Source organism: Mytilus galloprovincialis, chromosome 14, assembly GCF_965363235.1.
Source record: "Mytilus galloprovincialis chromosome 14, xbMytGall1.hap1.1, whole genome shotgun sequence".
In the NCBI taxonomy this organism is placed as follows: domain Eukaryota; kingdom Metazoa; phylum Mollusca; class Bivalvia; order Mytilida; family Mytilidae; genus Mytilus; species Mytilus galloprovincialis.
Genome location: NC_134851.1, coordinates 7,621,109 through 7,630,703, shown reverse-complemented (window position 1 = coordinate 7,630,703; position 9,595 = coordinate 7,621,109). Strand labels below are relative to the sequence as shown.

The window sequence follows — 9,595 nt, the reverse complement described above, 5'->3', positions numbered from 1 at the left end:
ACCCTGTTGGAATCGCATAATTTATTGCAATGTTGTTTTTCTTCTTTTGTTTTAATAATCCCCATTTAAAGTAAATCCGAGAACAATTCTAAACGGAAACTCCCTTTTCAATTGGCAACATCACAAGCACAACAAACGATTGTACAACAACTGTCATATTTTTCACTTGGAACAGGTATTTTTGTATGTAGAAAATGTTGGATTTAACCTGGAAATGGTGAATTGAAGAACTACAGATGATATTCGATTGAATGAACAAGTTCTGTTAATGTTTCATTACAAATATTAACCTTGCAAAGTGTATGGATGTTTCCCTTTCCAGCTGCTGCTATTGCTCTTTTGATTTCTTTAAATGTCACCGCATGGCTATCCCTGCATCGTCGAAATACTTCAAAGTTCCATAATGCTTGATCCCCTGTGTCAACTGTCATATTAACGTCTGTCGCCGACAATCCTAAATGTATTGCCAGGTCTCTGACGTCATTGCTGCTGTACATTAACGACAACCGACGTAGATGTAGGTCTGATGGTAACTCTTTCAAAAACTCGTCATTTGTAACTGTTATAAAGATATTACAGGTATAAAATGCAGATATAAAAATGAAAAAGTCAAACTTCCATGGTTTAGTCTTACGAGATAGGAATACAAGCAAATATAACTTTTGAAGAGGATTGAGATAATCATAACCCAGACGTGCTTCCTACATGTTTGAATACTGAAATATAGTTCAGCTTTTTTAAAACGTTATAGGTTAAAATATGATCGTGACCTTCGTTCGTAAAAGTAATGATGTTTCCAAACTCAGCGTAATAATATACTTAATCACAGTTAGAGTTATCTTTTAATGATTAATTTGATTAATGAGAAAAACATGATTTCAGTGTCAAATGACATGATCAAGTATATAAGCACTTACATACACTATAACTCGTTAACCTTGATCTACAACTACGAGCTACTTAAATGTTTGAAGCACGAATAAAACTGAATACGGCAGTTTTGTCAGTTAATATTTACTAAGTTTGGATACAATCCGATTCTTTCTTCTATATAAAACATTTGAGTATCATTTCTATTTTAGAGTAGGCAATCAACACACTTAGTACATTGCATTACAAATGCCAATTGAAAATAACTCTCACTGTAAATTTATTATTCTATATGTTCTGTGATATCAAGAAGTTGGTTTCATGTCGGTTCTTGATGGCAATGAGCATAGTTTTATATTTCCGATAATGCTTATAATCCCCCTAAACATATGTGCTACGGGATGTGTGAATTTTATGATTCTTGTATTATTTTTAGTATTTATAGTGATTATCAGATTATATAGCACTTATCTAAATAAACATTTTTTGGTGACAGTACCGTTCCATCTCTACATTGTAAAAGAAAACTAAAGTTAAAGTGTTGTATCTGCACTTTGGTTTATATTTTTTTTTTTATCTTTTCTAACATGGAAAGAATATGTAACATTCATACTGTTCTTCTTAAATTGAATTAAATGTATGATTATTTCTTAGAACAACATGCGTTGTTGAACTGGGCAATATTACAGAATTCCAACTCCATTGTCCCGAAATGTAGAACACATATTTGCTAATGTGTTACCTCAAAACAAGAGGGCAAGTGCAAGTGCATACCGACTTTCTTGTTAGGTCCATCAATTATATTTGCATATACAACTTCATACGTTTAAAGAAAGAAATAAGGAACTGGTGATGTATATTATATTCAAATTAACATTAAGCAAAATTTTAGTTAAATCATTACAAATCTAAAAAACACGTAAGGAAAATAAAAATAAAAATAAAAAGAGCAGAACAGTGTATTGTAAAATTAGAATATAATACCTGGACATCCTGGGTCACATCTGTCTTCTTCCTAATAGAAATAAAAAAAATGCATCACATTCTGGAATACCAAAAAATAATAAAAAAAAATTATTTGTATATCACAGAAGGATTCATAACAGGATTTTATTTAAACACATAAGCGGGGAAATATATCAATAACTGAAGGAAAATATACATAACTGAAGGAATATATACATAACTGAAGGAATATACTAACATATATAACTGAATATGCTGAGTTAAAAGATAAATAACGGAAGGAATGCAGACATAACTATATATGTTTGAATCATACAAGACTGTTATCCTCATTTTATACTGGCTTGTTTTAACTTGTATTATTTTTATTTTGATTCTTTGGGGATTTGATTCATTTTAGTTGTATACTATAGATACTTATATAACCAATCAATAGTTTTGTATTTTTTACCTTGTTTAATACTATGTGGTACGATTCCTACCTTTCCTGGTATCCACGATTTGATCAAATGTAGATTGTGCTCTATGCCATGAGTAGGACATTTCCAGATTTTGTCTAAATATGTAAGATTTTCGAATGGTAAGATGCATGTCCTATCTGGTGAGTTACAACATACATTGGTCACAAAGGATGCATCACTGGTATGACTCTGGTCGCTACTTGTTCTGATATACAACTGACTTATTTTTTCCAAGGCAGATGTTAAACATTCATTGATACTGGAAGCAAGATCTCTCATTATGAGTGCGTTTGTTCTGGCATGAACAAGTCGGACAGAAATCTTGTCATCTTCGCAAAGAATATACATATCTAAGGAAGGATCAATTGTGAACACCCCTGACCTATGGAACAGCATATCATTGTTGGTCTCTCCGTATGTCTTCACCGCCCAAACAGATAAGCAGTAACTTATAAATCGGAAGGATAATGCAGGGGGTATCATCATTGACGACGCTTGAAAGGCTATGGCGATATTTCTTTTTGTGATGCCAGCTGATTGAAGGTATCCAGAATCGTCTATAACTCGTACCATACTTGCAACATAGTAGAAGTCGACAGATATACCCGTTCGGCTAGAATCGTATCTTTTTGGTTCTACCAAAATATCAAGATGGGTCATAACAGCTAATAGATAATCTTTGTCTTTGTTGAATTTTGCATATTTCTTTCTCTTCCAAACTTCATGTATTGCTTGTTTTAATACGACCCCTTTCATCTCCATTGCATCCCATATTTCCTCCCTGTTTCTGTCTCCTTTACAAAAGCGCCTGTCTGTTACGATTGATTTAAATGCATCGATGAGAAGTGTTGGAGACAAAACAATACGGTCGTCCAATTTATGTTCGTCAAAATACAGTAACTTGCCAATTGAATGTTGAAATTTCAGAAAAACCTTCAACTCATCTTCTGACAATGGTCTATTAGGCTGCAATGAGTTTATTTTCTTTAGATGCTCTAGGGTAATCAACGGAATGTTGCGTCTTGTCAGCGATGCAAATTCTAACTCTAAAGGGATAAAGCATTTTGGTAGATGTTCACCCCATGTTGGTTGCCTCTCTGATTCGCATATGATAACTTCCTTTATCTTCTCCATCTCTGGGTCATGTTTGTTTTTAGCGTTGACAAATATTTTATCCTCAATCACCAAATGCTTCCCTATTTGCGATTGTTGAAACATCTTGTAGATTTCTGCGAATATTTCTTCACGTCTTTCTTCAACATCATGCTAAATAAACACAATAGAACATTTTTTCATAACACTTTATATTTGACCACAACTTCCTTTTAATGCAATTATTAGTTATCAGTATATAAGAAAATGCATAGTAACAATCACACAATTGCCTGCAAAATGACATTTAAAAATGGTGATAATGACTACATATGCTTGTGTTTTGTTTACGTAACAACAATATGAATCAAATGGTTTGTATGCCCTATGAAACCCAAATATGACATAAATGGTTTTTTATATACATTACTCATCAGAGACTCAAAAAAATAATCATTAGACGAGTGTAAGTCTATAACTGAAGATTATGGTTTGCCTATTTTGTCGCTAACATTTGTGTCAAAAGTAAAGCCGCTAACGTTAAACTATTGCCTTAACAAAAACACGTTCACAAATGACAACAGTAAAGAAATTCTTCTTCTTTTTATTAGACATTATTATTAAAATCAAAGTCAAAATCTTCCCCGTTCCAATTGACGGTACAAAACCGAAGCTCTTAAAAATGCTTACAGCTTTAACCTGATCTTTGTGCGTTAAAACCACCATAATTCTAGGAAATCCCTGATTACTTCCTTTGCAGTATGTTACAATGGTGTTAATCCAGAAGAGCAGATAATCTGTACGAATAAACAGGAAAAAAACATACAATACATTGGCGAAAACTGATTAAAGACGTAATTGCTTTCCAAATATTGCAATAATGAAATAAATTCTGGAGATGTTGAAAATGTCAAGTGTTATTTAAAAAAAATATGAAGTACTTTACTGCAATTTAATATTTCAATTGTAACATGTACTTCATAATGATATTGTTTATTTATAAGTAAATATATATACATACCTCTTGATGTTTTATGTTGACTCTTCCCCGGCAGATACTGTTCATTCGGACTGGGATCATCTAGTTTTCTACTTCCATCCAATACAATCATGTAAATAGCTCTGTATGTTAAAAACGTCTGATGAGTTGAATAGAAAACATCCTGCCCACCAAAATCCCAGATGATTATTGGTGCTATCTTTTTGTTGTGCAACTGCTTTTTCCCCACTTTAGAAGACATTTTTAAGAACTTTTCTTTTGTGATTGATACTTTGACTTCTTTGACGTTTTTTGAAACTCCAAAAATGCTTTTCAACTTTCTAATGAGTCCAGGTTTAGTAACAGTTTCTATATGCGTATCATCAGAGAAACACGACTTTGCAGGAGAACCGTCTGTGTCATCAATTTGTTTGGCATTATCAGGAAAGTTTTCACGGCTATCTCTGTTATTCAATGAATCAGTATTTTCATTTCCAGATAAAACACCTTGTTGGACTAGTTCGTCTCTATTTTTAGATATAACTGAACTTTTCCTGTCCGTAATCAATGAAACAAACTGCTTTTCTGATTTAGGAAGATTGTCTTGTATGCCTGTTTCATATTCGCCATCGTTGTATTGTGTTTTGGTTTTCTTTTCAGACCCATCATCTGATAACTGTTTTCTCATAGGTTCGGCTATACTACCGACATCCACTGGCAGAGTAGTAAATTGATGCTCAGACAGCGTTGTAACATTTTCTAGTTGTGACCCTTCTTGTCTTGTACCGGACGTTAGTGTTTCATTTGATTCTTGTCTCAGATTTTCTTCGCTAGTCGGTAATGATTTATTTTCTGCCATGGCTAGTAAATCTTTACTCTTTGAAGCACCAGCCTCTAATTTGACACACTTAATCGTTAAGTCTTCGTGTAAGTATGATGTGTTAGCGGTTATTTCTTCAAGATAAAAATTGAAGATTAGAGATGAACTAAATATGTATCAACAATCAAAGCAAAGAAACATTACCATATATTTTAACTCATTTGATCAGTCATTGTTATATGTTAGATTAAGTACTTGATATGATCATATCAAATGTATTTTCTTTGAATCCATTTAACAGAAAAGGAAACATTATAACTAGATTTGGCAATGCGAACAATAACGAATGGCACCCTCCCCTAACTACCAAGGTAACGGTAGTCGTTTTGAAAATTCTTACGTCGAACTGCAGCTGCATATTTTGCCTCAATTATAGCATACAAAATCTTATGTCTCTAGAATGGATATAAACAGATTTTAGTAAAGTTTCATCAAGTTTTGAGCATTTTGAAATTTTTGACTTTTTTATATTATTTGTATAGTTTTTTACACGTTTTTTTTTATCAACACACAGGTTGTAAATTGCTTGGTGACATGTGTTAAACAAAAGCCAATATTACCTTTCTAATATGTATGTGATGCCGCAATTTATAATAAATATCTTACAGACAAACAATTTATGATCATATGGTCTTAAAATAAACTGATCATATATGTTTAGTAAAAGACAAACCGATATGTTCTGACCCTTCAGGTGTTATGTAGCGCGTCAATGTATTGTTTGAATTATGTCTTGGGTTCCTTTTGCTTCCTGGCAATACTATTGTTTGTGGCTCGAATGGTATATCTTGTTTAGTTGATAGTGTATCATCTACCTCAACAGGTTTTCTTATCTTGTTTTCTTTCAAAAGGGATCTGCTAACAGTAATATCTTCTAAGGAGAAATCTACAATTGATAGTTATAATACAATCATATAAATGTATAAAATTTGGCCAAAATTATAAAAAAAAAACATATTGATGTAGTTGCTAGAAAAACAGTCAAAAAATACGTGTCGCTTTTTAAAAATGTTGTTTATCAACTAATGGCGTGGCACCAAGGTAATGTTACACGTTACACACTATACAGATATTTTTTTTATCAAGTTATAGCTTTGCACTGATTTGTCAAAGGTTTAACACTTGGTCATTTAAAGTACGACGTTACATGTTTCGTTTCGTTTGATATGATACCATATCGTTTTCTTATATCTTAAATGAGCATCAAGTCATAACTCTGGTTTGAAAAAATATATATACACTATAGCATAGTCAAACAATTGACTGAAATAAACATACCAAATTGCCGTACTTCAATATTGTAAGACATAATTCAACTCAAGTGTGTTACAAGTATTTAGAAAAAAATACCAAGATTCTTTTTATATGTACACATATTTTATTTCTAGAATTTATGTTACAAGATAACGTTTTACCTTGCAGTCCCCCAAGCCAGTCCTTTGATTCACAGTCCATATAAGAAAGACCATTATATAATTCTATCCCATCGGTTGAAATCCTGAATCTAGTGGGCTGTTTTCCAACAAGATATCTAGCTAAAGTTGTCTTCCCTGTGCCCTGTTCGCCAGCTAGCATAAGTCTTGATTCAAAGTGGGGATAACTTTCTTCTTTCAGTAGACTAGAGAAAACTTTGGCTGATTTCTTATCAAATCTTTTAACTTCAGCAGGAAGGCCTACATTCCAATGATAAAAATATCAGGTTTTTAAAGTATGTCAATATCAATCTAAAGGGGGCAAGGCGTATCTGCATCTCTGCTTTGTCAGTTTTCAATTTGCTTGAAATTGGTAAATTAATTAAATATGATTAAATATGAAAATTGATGTCATGTTGATATACTAAAAATACTCCAACCACAAACATTTAACATTTAAAATTGACTATGCGTTTTGCTCTGTTTCTAATTTTATACATGTCGACTAAATAAAGTATCTTGTAGAGGATAATGCATTTATACCAAGATACATATATACAAAGTTATCTTGTTTTCCCATTTTTTACGTTGATTTGTATACTTTACATTGCTTTATGGATTATATCACCGGCCAATGCTGACTACACCTTACCCTCCCGACCAGCATTCAACAGTCGCGTAAAGGAACATGAGGAAGTGCATGCCTGGTGTAATGTATTATCATACATTTTGATATTGCTCTGCATTATTTCGTGTGTTATTCAACCCTCATCGACTTTGAGGTCACAAATGACTTAACATGTACATTTTAGCAAAACTAAAGGTAAGAACTTTTCAATTTGATAATTTGATATCATACGAAGATAATATTATAGTATTTTAAAAGATATGTATAAAAGAAAACAAAGTTGTATTTATAAAATGTAAAGTTTCAATGATTATGACTGTTTTTATCTTCTACTTACTTAAAGATAATAGACACAGGAAATGCCAAATTGATGATTTTATAGTTTTTTTTCTCGTAAGTAAAAAATGATTATGCCACATTGTAATCTATTCAATTAATAGCACGAAGGGTGAAGTATTGACCTTAGCTTGCTTCTTCTCTATATGCCTTTACAACGTAAGTTTATATTGACTGTTGATTATTGCATCTCATGGACATTAATACGATTTAATCATTAAGCATTAAATCAATTTAATTAATTGAGATTATCGTCTGCTAAACTATAGTTAAGTTTTCTTTAATTTTGAAGGACTTTTATTTACCTACATAATTACATAACCGTTTTTCCCGCTTTCATTTGGTTTAAAATTGCATGCTTTTCGTGATTTGTTCATTGCGTGATTTGAACTAAAGGATCACAAAAAAAGGACAGGCTGATTCAGACATAAGATAAGTACATACGTTTTATTGATAAATAGATATAGTTATTGCAGTTGAATTTTCCGAATGATTTTATTTCTGTTATTTGTAAAAGAATGTTTGAATTTTATTTGAAAGTTGTTTCTTGCAAATAGTTTTATTCATTAATTCAATTTATCGCTTACTTGGATAGCATTTATACTGATTAAACTATTATTTAATAGTTAAGTTACAATTGTGCACACTTATATTAACCATTGAAAAGCATTTAATTAACATGCTTTAATATAAATGATATCTTTGTTTTGATTTTAATGTATGAGTGTTAAACAGTTAAGTACATGTTTGTAGTGTAAGTCGTGTTAACATTTACATGCCCACTAATGTTTAATTTTGTTACACGTTACATCCTTTATAAGTTTTTAATTTGCGGATAATTAAATAAGTTTGGTTATAGAATTAAATATAACGATGTCATTGGTCTTGTTTTAATTATGTTTTGTAACCAACGTCAGTTGTTTAATGCATTCAAATGTATTAAGTTTATTTAAGACAACGTAGTGGGTTAATATGTTGGTTTTCAATTTATCTAAATTGGATGATTGAATAAAAAAATGAAATTTAAATTGAACCGCAAAGGAAACGTCGAATTTTTCGAAAGCCAAAATTTGTTCCTGAGATGTTTTTTTTTTGCTGTTCAGTATATATTTTGAAGTATGAGTAGGGCTTTTACGACTTGATGTATGTATATAATCTGTCTTTACAAATATAATAGTTTATAACAATGCCAAGAGGTAGAGGTAAAGGTAAGCGTCGCCGGCAGGACCCGGTTGTAGGAGGTTGGGAACTACGGGTTAGGAGGGCTCCTAGGGAACAACAACCACAACAAGTTGTTAGGAATGAGAGCTGATGTTGACGAAGAAGCCCCTATAGTAAGAAGACGAAGGGTTGATGAACCACAATTATTTGCCTTGCACCCAAATTTACACTTACAAGAGAATGAGCCTCAAGTAGCTGCCTTAGGTGGGGCTATTGAAGTTTTTGATGATCCTCTAATGCTGCCTGGTTTAAATGAGGTTGACATATTTATTAGTCAAAAGCTTAACGATAAAATTTGAAATTTTGAGTATATTGATTTGTCCCTTATGCATCGCAAAAATTTCAACAGTCAAACAAATATTGAAAACACCATTGGTATTAATGATGATATGCTGGTTATTCAAAACAAAGTTTAAAAAACCCATACTGTTAATTCTGTTGAAGATTGGACTGATTCATTTGTTGCCTATACCCAAGTCCTTATCGCAAGGTATCCTGGAAAGGGAAGTGAACTTTTCTCGTATATCGCAATAATAAGGGGTGCAGCGACTGATCATCCTTTTGAAAAGTGGTATTCTTATGACCAACAATTCCGTTTAAGGGTATTAAGGGATCATACAAAAAAATGGTCATCCATTGATGGTTTTTTGTGGTTAAGTATTTTAACTGCCAATAATCAAAAACAACAACAAGCTAATGTTAGTTATAAATGCTACGATTTTAATTTTAAAGGTGTTTGCAATAAACACA

The 9,595-nt window shown here is 32.0% G+C and overlaps 1 long non-coding RNA gene across 1 annotated transcript; it reads right to left on the bottom strand.

Moving 5' to 3' along the window:
* Positions 1-296: 296 nt before the first annotated feature.
* LOC143058787 (uncharacterized) lies at positions 297-4,732 on the bottom strand. The gene is made up of 5 exons (XR_012973228.1): positions 4,411-4,732; positions 4,080-4,186; positions 2,319-3,563; positions 1,855-1,885; positions 297-559 (listed from the first exon to the last, which is right to left on the bottom strand). It is a non-coding gene; the product is annotated as an uncharacterized LOC143058787 (long non-coding RNA).
* Positions 4,733-9,595: the final 4,863 nt, after the last annotated feature.